Source organism: Lithobates pipiens, unplaced genomic scaffold (genome assembly GCF_037356315.1).
Source record: "Lithobates pipiens isolate NorthernLeopardFrog02 unplaced genomic scaffold, aLitPip1_a1.2 Scaffold_8, whole genome shotgun sequence".
Lineage (NCBI taxonomy): Eukaryota > Metazoa > Chordata > Amphibia > Anura > Ranidae > Lithobates > Lithobates pipiens.
The window spans coordinates 279748757-279759637 of NW_027507903.1; the positions used below are offsets into that span (position 1 = coordinate 279748757).

The window sequence follows — 10881 nt, forward strand, 5'->3', positions numbered from 1 at the left end:
GGGATAATGAGGTAATAACACACACCTGGCCATCGAACAGGTGAGCATCCCATTGTCCCATTACTTTTGGTCCCTTAAAAAGTGGGAGGCACATATACAAACTGTTGTAATTCCTACACCTTTCACCTGATTTGGATGTAAATACCCTTAAATTAAAGCTGAAATTCTGCAGTTAATGCACATCTTGTTTGTTTCCTTTCAAATCCATTGTGGTGGCGTATAGAGCCAAAAAGATTAGAATTGTGTCCCAATATTTATGGACCTGACTGTATATATATATATATATATATATATATATATATAGATATATATTGAAGGAATTGTCAACTTGTGTTGTAAGCTTTCCACATATAAAAAATCACAGTGCTCTGCCCATGTAGGGGTTGTTTAGCAGAACAATAGACACAGCTATATTTTAGACTCCTAACTTTAGTCTGGCTGTATGTCTGCATAGGCCACCTGAACACAGGCTTCCCAGAGGTGTCAGGCTTAAAGCTTTCCTTGCAGTATGTAGGAGCAATCACTGACTACACTAGATAATGCTCTCTTTTGTTAGCAACACCCACCAGACTCCAATCAGCTCCACACCTATGCAAAGACCCATGCAGTATATGTATATACACTATATTACCAAAAGTATTGGACGCCTGCCTTAACACACACACACATGAACTTCAATGACATCCCAGTCTTAGTCCGTAGGGTTCAATATTGAGTTGGCCCACCCTTTTCAGCTATAAAAGCTTCTGGGAAGGATGTCCACAAGGTTTAAGAGTGTGTCTATATGGGAATGTTTGACCATTCTTCCAGAAGCACATTTGTGAGGTCAGGCACTGATGATGGACAAGAAGGCCTGGCTTGCACTCATCTTGTCTTTATGGACCTTGCTTTGTGCACTGACCCAAATCATCTGGTGGAGGGGGGGGGGGGGGTTATGATGTGAGTTGTTCCTCAGGGGTTGGGCTTGGCCCCTAATTCCAGTGAAGGCAACTCTTAAGCCATCAGCATACAAAGACATTTTTGACATTTTGAATGTCATGCTCCCAAATTTAAAGGGAACAGTTTGGGGATGGCCCCATCCTGTTCCAACATGACTGTGCACCAGTGCACAAACAAGGTCCATAAAGACATGGATGGGTGAGTTTGGAGTGGAGGAACTTGTCAGGCCTTCACAGAGTCCTGGCCTCAACAGAACACCTTTGGGATGATATAGAGTGCAAACTGTGAGCCAGGCCTACTTGTCCACATTGGTGCCTGACCTCCAAATGCGCTTCTGGAAGAATGGTCAAACATTCCCAAAGACCCACTCCTAAACCTTGTGCACAGCCTTCCCAGAAAGAAGAGTTGAAGCTGTTATAGCTGCAAAGGGTGGGCCAACGCAATATTGAACCCTACGGACTAAGACTGGGATGCTATTAAAATTGATGTGCTTGTAAAGGCAGGCGTCCCAATAGTTTTGGTAATATTGTGTGTGTGCGTGTATGTATATATATATATATATATTTATATATACAGTATATACACATGCACACATACATGCAGACACTGATTTATACACACACCACATATACAGTTTATCTTATATGCACATAAAAAGCTGGGGTTGATTATAGGATTCATTTGCATCCTAACAACCAGTTTATTGCAAACAGTCAACATTTCCCAGATTCTGTATATTTTTAGCTGTGTCCTCAATGCCAACTCTCATTCTTTCCATTTTAGAAAACAAAGATAATATAATCCTTGCCATTTACACACAGAGTCAAACTCAGTAAACAGCTTAGCATGCAATGTGCCTAACAATTTTAAGCTTCTTGTATTTGGAGATTAGTGCTTCTGTCAAGCCAAAAATGACAATATAATTTGTATGCGATGGTCTTAGTTGTATATTTGTTATGTAGGAACCCCAATTAGCAAAAATACAGTGTTATTACGAAAAAAAAAGTGTACATGTATCTTTGCTTTGAAATAAATGGGAGAAACAAAACAGTGAAATGTTCAAATTTATGGAACATCCTATTATACTTTATGATTTAATATCTTATTTATGTGCGTGCGTGCGTGTATATCTATATATAGATTAACACAGCCCAGAGTCTGGAGCCCATAGCCTCGAGTCTCTTACCGAATGGGTGAATTCCCTGCAACTAGCAGGTATGTCCCGGTCCGGAATGCAGTGGGCAGGGGCGGACTGAGCCGTGGTAGCGCTGGCTCAGACTCCACCTCCACCTCCATCTGTCTTAACTTTTGGCCACTGCTGGTTGCTAGAGCTACCTAGCGTCTGGCAACTAGTGACGTCACAGCCACAACTCATACTTACAACTCCTCCACGCTAGTTCTCCTGGGCCTAAGGAGTTCAGTTTGAGAGAGAATAAAAAAAAAAAAAAGAATAAAAAAAAAGGAGTTCAGTTTAACCCCCTTGTCATAGTCCTGGACTGGATTATATCGCCCCGCTGCTAGTCCAGTGGCAGTAGGGTGCAGGGCAGTGACATCTTCAAACAAAAAGGGGGAGGCACGGGCAGCCGGGAAGAGCCCAGGAGGGAGGGAGAGAAGATGAGATCTCACCGCCACCCTGAGCAGCATTCCCGGCACCTCCCAGAGCCTGCACTCCTCCAACGTCCTCTCCTAGTTCGCTCTGACTGACATGGAACAGGAAGAAGACATGCTGACCGAGAACAGGCATGAGGTAGGTGAATCACACATACCTACCCGCAAAGAAAGAGGCTGGGACAGTAGGGACTGCAGGCAGGGCTAGGGTGTCTCTCAGCCACCTCCCTCTCTCACCCTGATGTATGGGGAGGCTCTCTTGGGACCCTGATGTATGGGGAGGCTCTCAGAGGTTCCTGGTGTAAGGGAGGCTCTCTGGTGACCCTGATGTAAGGAAGGTGCTGTCTGTAGACCCCGATGTTTTGGGAGGCCCTCTGGGGACCCTGATGTATGGGGAGGCTCTCTGGGGACCCCGATGTAAGGGGAGGTTCTCTGGTGACCCTGATGTAAGGGAAGGCCCTCTGGGGACCTTGATGTAAGGGGGCTCTCCGGGGACCCTGGTATAAGGGGTGCTCTCTGAGGACCCTGATGTAAGGGGGCTCTCTGGGGACCCTGATGCATGGGGAGGCTCTCTGGGGACCCTGGTGTAAGGGGAGGCTCACTGCCGACCCTGATGTAAGGGGGATCCTCACTCAGATATGTAATGATATATATATATATATATATATATATATATATATGTATGTGTATATATATATAAATATATATATATATATATAAATATATATATATATATATATATATATATATATATATATGTATATATATATATATATATATATATATATATATATATATATATATATGTATATATATATATATATATATATATATATATATATATATATATATATATTAGATAGATAGACAGAAGGATGATTTAGTGGGATTTTCAGGTGCCAGGCAACTAGTACACAAAAAGTATAAAAAATATAAAAATGTATTAGACATGAGACAAAAGTTGTAAAACAATTGTATTGGCTATACATATATTACGCAGACATCAGTACACATCTAGTAGGTAGATGGAAAAGGTCATTCAGCAATAATATCCCGGCATGTTTCACCCACTAGGGCTTCCTCAGTGGATGTTTATTGAAAGACAAAGGTAGATGTGTCACTGCATAAGACAAAATACAATTAAAAGTGTACAAAACAATATGCAAAAATACAATCAAAGAGTATGCTACTGACCGTCCAAACCCAATGTTCATCAGCCACCCAACAATTGGTGTTTACCTGCGACTTGATGTTGAGCCAAAATAGAAAGAAAGACACTCAGCTGCACACAAAGAGCTTGCCGGGAAAAGCCCAGGGACAAGGCCAAAGGCCAATCTCTACCCAGTAAAAACAGGAAGGAAAGTATAAGATCCATAGAAATGTGGAGGTGCACTATAGTGATAGGGGAGTGGGGAGAAGGGAAGGTGAAGGGAATGGGAAAGGGATACAGGTGTCATAGCATCCACACATTACCCCACCTCAACATCAAGTCGCAGGTAAACACCAATTGTTGGGTGGCTGATGAACATTGGGTTTCGACGGTCAATAGCATACCCTTTGATTGTATTTTTGCATATTGTTTTGTACGCTTTTAATTAATTGTATTTTGTCTTATGCAGTGACACATCTACTTTTGTATCTCAATAAACATCTACCTACTACATGTGTACTGATGTCTGCGTAATACATGTATAGCAAAATACGATTGTTTTACAATTTTTGTCTTATGTTTAATAAATTTTGATATTGTTAAAATTTTTAGTGTATTACTAGTTGCCTGGCACCCTGAAAATCCCACTAAATCATCCTTCTGTCTATATATACTATTCAGGGATGGTGGTGCCTTTTTGCTGACACTGTCACCTATCCATATCAACCACTATATATATATATATATATATATATATATATATATATATATATATATATATATATATATATATATACATATATATACACATGTATATTATATACATGTGTATGCCCACCCAAGCGTATGACTTTCTTTACTTCGCTGCTATGGGCTCTAGCTACAGATCTTTTGCAGACCTAGCAACGCCCCTTTATATACAGTATATATATATATATATATATATATATATATATATATATATATATATATTTTTTTTTTTTTTTTCCATATGATCTTATTCAGTATTCAGTATTCAGCCAAAAATTGTTCTTGAATATAAATGATCTGTTTTGCCGATGGATTAAATTTAATTTATTTTTGGGGTTGCTTTTATATTGTGTTTAATTGAAAGGTGGAGAGTTTAATAAGGGTCACAGCGATGTGTGCACAGATTGCAATCAAACTTGAAAGGCTCTACACTGCTCATGAAATAGTTACCACCACTTTTCCAGTGCCCGGCTGAGGACAATATGAAAATATTTGTAGTCCCAGTCTCCATAGTTTACAAGGTTGAATATAAAAGTAGACATATATTTTGAATATATGTTCCAGGATATACTAAATATACACACATCACAAAGTACGAAAACTGACATTCTATATGAGCTTTCTGAGCTTAGCCCCAAACCATACTCGGATAACCTTTTACACGTTAAAGTGATATTAAAGCCTCCCTTTTTAAATGCATGTGAAGTGCTGATGATAGCATTTACTTGGTATTACTCCTAAATCTCCCTAACAATGCTTTTTTACTTTCAAAGTTTTTATTATTTTACGAATATGAAAAACAGGATACATGCGAGACATCAAAATCAAGATACAATACAACATAAGATACCTCCTGGTGGCGTGGAATGGGCACATTCATTTACAAATATGAAAAGCACATGAGGTATGTTTTGGGTTATAATTCTGAGGTGGTTTAGAGGGTACGTCGCAATACCCATGCCTTGATCCACCTGGTTCCCGGAGGCCCTTGAAAGCTCCCCCGGAACCCATAAAGGGTTTATTCAAAATAAACATTTTGAATAAACATTGGAAATATAGAAAGTGCAATGGTATCAAAGTGTACGGCTCGTATGGGGTTCCTCTGCAGAGGATTTCCCTCTATACCCTAACCCCCCCTCCCATTCAAGGGTGTGGAAAATGGGGAATTCCCTTGGAAAATGGGAGCCGTCCAGTGTCATTGCAGCTACCCAGGCCGGAGATCCCTGAGTTCGGAAAGTTTCAGAGTCTTAGTTCCTCTGGTAAATTTCCCGAAATGTGACGGAGAGTCTGTAGAAAGGGAACCTAGCTAGCCAACGTGTAAGTTCCTGGAAGTCATGTTCTGGCCTGCAGGTCGAACTTGAAATGTCCAAGTGTTCAAGGACGAGTGTCTCTGGCATGACCTACAGAAGGCATAAAGAAGTAGCTTGTGGGGAGCAAGGAACTTGGATTGAAAACGTAAGTGGGCCTAATGATCGGCAACTTGGGTCAGGTTAGGAGCCCTGGGCTCCAACAACAGAGGGGACTATTGTCCCAAAGTGGGGTGCCCTATTGAGGGCGAATTGAAGAGAGACATTAGTGAGAGCATCTTATGGGGGTCTGCCGTCTTTGGGCTTCTTGGTCTTGCCTTTATTCCAGATTGGGGAAACTGGACTTGCTGGAGGGGGTCTTATGGTGGAGCCTCCTGGTGCCAAAGTGAAATCCATGGGTGCTTCCTGGGTTATCAGCTTGAGGTGGAGGAAGAGTTTCTCCCCCTCTGGGAGGGTGGAGAAGGAGTAAGCTTTACCTTGGATAGTGAATTTCACTCTAAAAGGGAAGGTCCAGCGATATTTGATGTCCTGTTGGGAAAGTACTGTGAGGAGCGGTTTGAGGGTTCGTCGCTTCTGGATGGACGACGGGGCCAAATCTGCAAATATTTGTATTTGTCGTCCTCTGCAAGTGACTTGCTGTTTGAGGCAGAATTGTCTCATGACTTCCTCCTTCACGACATAGAAGTGGGGTTTGACAATTACATCCCTGTAAGCCATCCTTCCTGGGGGGGGACCGAGGGACCGTGGGCCCTATCTAACTCCAGGCGGTGGGGGGGCGTGTTAGGTATTAGCTCCTTGATGAGGTCTTGTATCACTGGGGGGATATCCGTGATGTTTTCAGGGAGGCAGTTTCTAGTTGGTCCTGGAGGACTTGAATGTGGGCAGCATTCTGATTGGTGTGCAAAATGGTAATGTCCAGCTTGCCTTCTATTGCTTCCATTGTGGTGCCGAGGTTGGCGAAGTCAGATTTAATGTCTCTGGTGATTTGGGCAGATGTGTTAGCCAGACCTCTCTTCAATAAGGCAGAGGGTTTAAGAAATAGGTCTCCCTGCGGTGAAGACAGGTCCTGATCTCGCAGACTGGGGGTGGGGGTAGCATGGAGATATGGAGGTGAAGTCCTGGCTGGAGACATGGTGTATTTCTCCATCGCTCTTCCCAGCAGGGATTCAGTAGATGCTGGGGAGGGAGCTATAGGATATTGCGGTGTTCCCTGGGTCACTTGGGAGTATGTTAGTGTGGCTGGAGCTATCACTTGCCTCATGTCCTGTGGTTTGTCTCCGCAGGCCACGTGTGGCTGTGCTGCGGAGGAGGAGGCGGCCATCTTGGTACACCCACCTCAGCCTGCTCTATCAAATTCCGGTCCCAGGTCGCGTCTGACGGCCGGTCTGGACATCCGGGGGGCTCCCAGGGGTGTCCTGTTAACGAATGTCTTTGTTGGCCCATTTTGGGGTGTGCTGCACCCGCTGTGTTGATCGTGGGGCAGGGGCGATGCAAAGATCCAGGCTTAGTCAGCCACCTCGGAGCTCCCGTGCATGCGCACTCCCTAACAATGCTTTTTTAATGCAGTTTCAATATGGTCCCTAATCACTGTCCTCCTTTCCCAGTTTCAGGGTGGATGTATTCTCTTGCAGTGCCCCACTGAGCCACCTTATCTTGCACACTCCTGGGATTGGGAGTATTCAGGTCTACGCTTTGTTGTGTTTTGGGGTTGACTATGGGTTCAGTATCCAATCTTAAAAAAAAAAAAAAAACAGCTATGCATGTTTGCTAGTGCAAGGGCTGAAGGAAAGGGCCTGAATACTATGATCTGGTGGTTTGTGAGAGGGCAGACAGAAGTTATTGCTAGTGGCAAAGAGTAGAGCAGAATATGTAGCTACCAATATGTGACTTTTTGAACTATTTGGGCAAAAATGGTTTATTGCTAAGTGTTACATTTGTCTCGAGAAACTTGTTTTCAGTAAAAATAAATTCTTAAGCACTACTTTAACTGTAAAATACGAAAACTTCAAAAACTGAGGAATATATTTGTGTTTAGAAGATGCTTATACACAGCCTGTTAGTGTTGTCTATATTTTGCTGGAAGAAAGGCGGGTAGGCTTCTTAAACACATCCTTTAACCAATCATGAACTGTTTTTAACAGAATGCTATATGCAGTTTTTGCATCTTTGTATAATAAGACTTGTGTCCTATCGGTGATTAAAAGCGGAAAATGCCTTTTTTTTCTGGAAGGACTGAAATAAACTACAGAAAGCTTCATTTGCATTCATTCGGTATCATGATTTTACATCCAGCACACACAGAACTTTTGTACTTTAATTTAGGGAAGTACCAGTCATCAATAATTTACATTTGTTTCATGAAACCGAAAACTCCGTAGAATAAATTACCAGAAATATTTTTTTCTGCTTTAGATGAGTTCGCTTTTATTAAGTAGAAAAATGTACAAAACTCTAATATTTTCTACATTGGTGTGAATAATATGCGTTGTTCCATTCCATAGATGTTGTACATCTAGTATCTAGTAGGTCATACTGCAGTAGGAAATCAATATACTATGTGTGCCTATAGAAAGTGACCTATGGGGTGTGCTAATCTATGGCTTAAAGAGGAACTGAACTGAAAGCTATGCCCAAAAAATACAGGCAGAGGACAAAGGACTAGTCACTAGTATTGCCTGCCCCATCTCCCTGTAACTGATCTGTTCCCCATTTCTGGCTTACCATGACTTGTCATGCCCTGCTTCTGTGTGGAGGTGGCCATCTTGTTAGAGGCAAGGCTTTACTTCCTCATGTCAGAGCCTCCAGCAAGGAGAACAGTGCAGTCAGAGACAAGTGTCTATAATCTCATATTACAGATACATAGCTATAGTTACATAGTCAGGTTGGAAAAAAAAACACACGTCCATCTAGTTCAGGGACCCTCAAACTATGCTGTTGTGGACCTACACATCCCATGAGGCATTGGAAAACTCTGACATTCACAGACATGACTAAGCATGATGGGAATTGTAGTTCCTAAACAACTGGAGGGCCATAGTTTGAAGTCCCCTGATCTAGTTCAAGTAATAAATGAGGCTATGAGGCTGTAAATACAGGGGTGGCTAGGCACATTAACTTACCAGGAAGGGTACTGTTTTTTTTTAGGAGGAATATTTGCTTTTTGGAGTTCAGTTCCACTTGCACATCAAAATAGGCAGATATGTTTTAATTTATCCAGATCATAGTATAGATGCTAGTAGTTCTTGGTTACATACAACTGGACTTGGTAAGGCAGGCTGAAGAGATTTCAGGATTCATTCATTTAGGATCCTGGCACTTATGAAAATGACATGAGAAAATTACTTTTTTTTTTTATTGGAAAAAGCCAACTTTATTTGCATAAGATTAATTTTACAAAGCAATCACTTGGATAAAATAATAAATAAAACATTACACCAAACACTTTGTGTGAGTTTCATTGTACAAACATTATAAGGCACAAGTTTGCGAAGGTATATGCATCAATTGCATAAGAAACTTCCTGTGGTTCTGTTACCAATATATTCCCAAATGAGGATTTCCATGCTTAAATACTTAAATAGGACATCCTCTTACTATATTTTATCTAGGCGGGCCTGCCTGTGGGGTTTGGGGGATTTTCAGGTACAAGTTTCCCTATCTTCCAGCCACCTATCCCACACGTTTGAATGCTTATGAGCACAACCTCTATGTGCATAGACTACTTTTTTGTATGGTATTGCATCATTGAATCTGGAATTAGCTAACACTTGGTGAAGATATATTATGCTGTGGGTAGCCCATATTGTCGAGTCTGGAATGGATTCTAGCTCTGGTAGGTATTTTTTTAAACCATAGTGGGGTATGAGTTTGAATTTTCCCAGTGTTTTGCCTTTTCAATGTGATTTCTCATACTCTCTGATGATGAAGTAGCATTCCCATATTATATCTTAGGTTATTTGTTTCCTTCGGAGAATAGCTTGGAGTGGGGTGAATGCTGGGTGGCTCGGTTTATTACATACTAAGGCTCTATACCTCTGCATTTCCACTTTGTTGAAGTCAACAAAGGAGATTGATTGCTTGGCCCTTGAGTGGCAATCAGGACACCCTAATTAACTAATGTGCCAAATCCTGTTACTAAATTTGGAATGTGAGAGGAAAAATTTACTTTTCGGGCGCATATAAAAACGCATCAAAAATTCGTTAATAATTCACAATATAATGTAAATACATCAAAATACAAATGAATTAGACAATACAAAATTAATAATAACAAAAAAGAAATGATAAAAGTAAAGAGGACCCATTCATCAACCCATAAAAAAGGGTAAAGCCACTTAATTATGCTTCCTGTGGGGTATTGATATTGGATCAGGAAAAAACTCCACTAGTGTGTGGCATAGGTTGATGGGATGTTCATAGGTCCTAGTAATTAAAAGACAGATGGATGCTCGACATGTTTTGCAATGTGCTTATTATCGCTTCCTCAGGAGCATCTGTGTAATTAAGAGAGAAAGAGATTTTTGAAGAACAATCAAATACCAACAATGTAAATATCACATATACAATGTACAATATCCAAGTGCATTTTTGTATGCTTCTGATGATAACTCACCACACTTAGGTGTCCGTTTAGTATATTTTGATATTTTACATCTCTGGAGTTCTCTGCTCTTCTCAGAGATATTTGTTCTCACCCATGTGGCAGTTTAATATATCATGTAGATCACTTCTCCCACTGAGAATAGAAGTGATCTACAAACGCTCTGAGAACCCTGAACGGCTTCTGTTTCTGTAATCTCACAATAGCTCAGGAGATTTCAGTATCAGAATCCCAAAGTGAAATACGAAGCACTCCACATACACTGCACATATTAAGTTAATAATAAAGATATAATCCCCCTACCCAATAAACAGACACCCCATAACTGTAAAACATTCTAATTAATACATAACATATGTGCATATTTATGCGAATGGTGTATTCTGAAATGATAGTACCCTATTTGTCATGCAGATATGCACCATTCATATAAAAACAATAAATATATATATTAAATAGTTCAAAGTAATTTAAAAAAAGCATAACAATAAAAATATTAATTAATTAATATTATATAATTAATTTAT

At 40.7% G+C, this 10881-nt stretch overlaps 1 long non-coding RNA gene across 1 annotated transcript in view; it reads right to left on the minus strand.

The window, feature by feature from the left end:
* Positions 1-9157: 9157 nt before the first annotated feature.
* LOC143960151 (uncharacterized) overlaps positions 9158-10881 on the minus strand; it is a 5842-nt gene continuing 4118 nt past the window's right edge. Inside the window, exon 3 of the long non-coding RNA XR_013270270.1 lies at positions 9158-10247. This is a non-coding gene — a long non-coding RNA (uncharacterized LOC143960151). The remainder of the gene's footprint in view (positions 10248-10881) is intronic.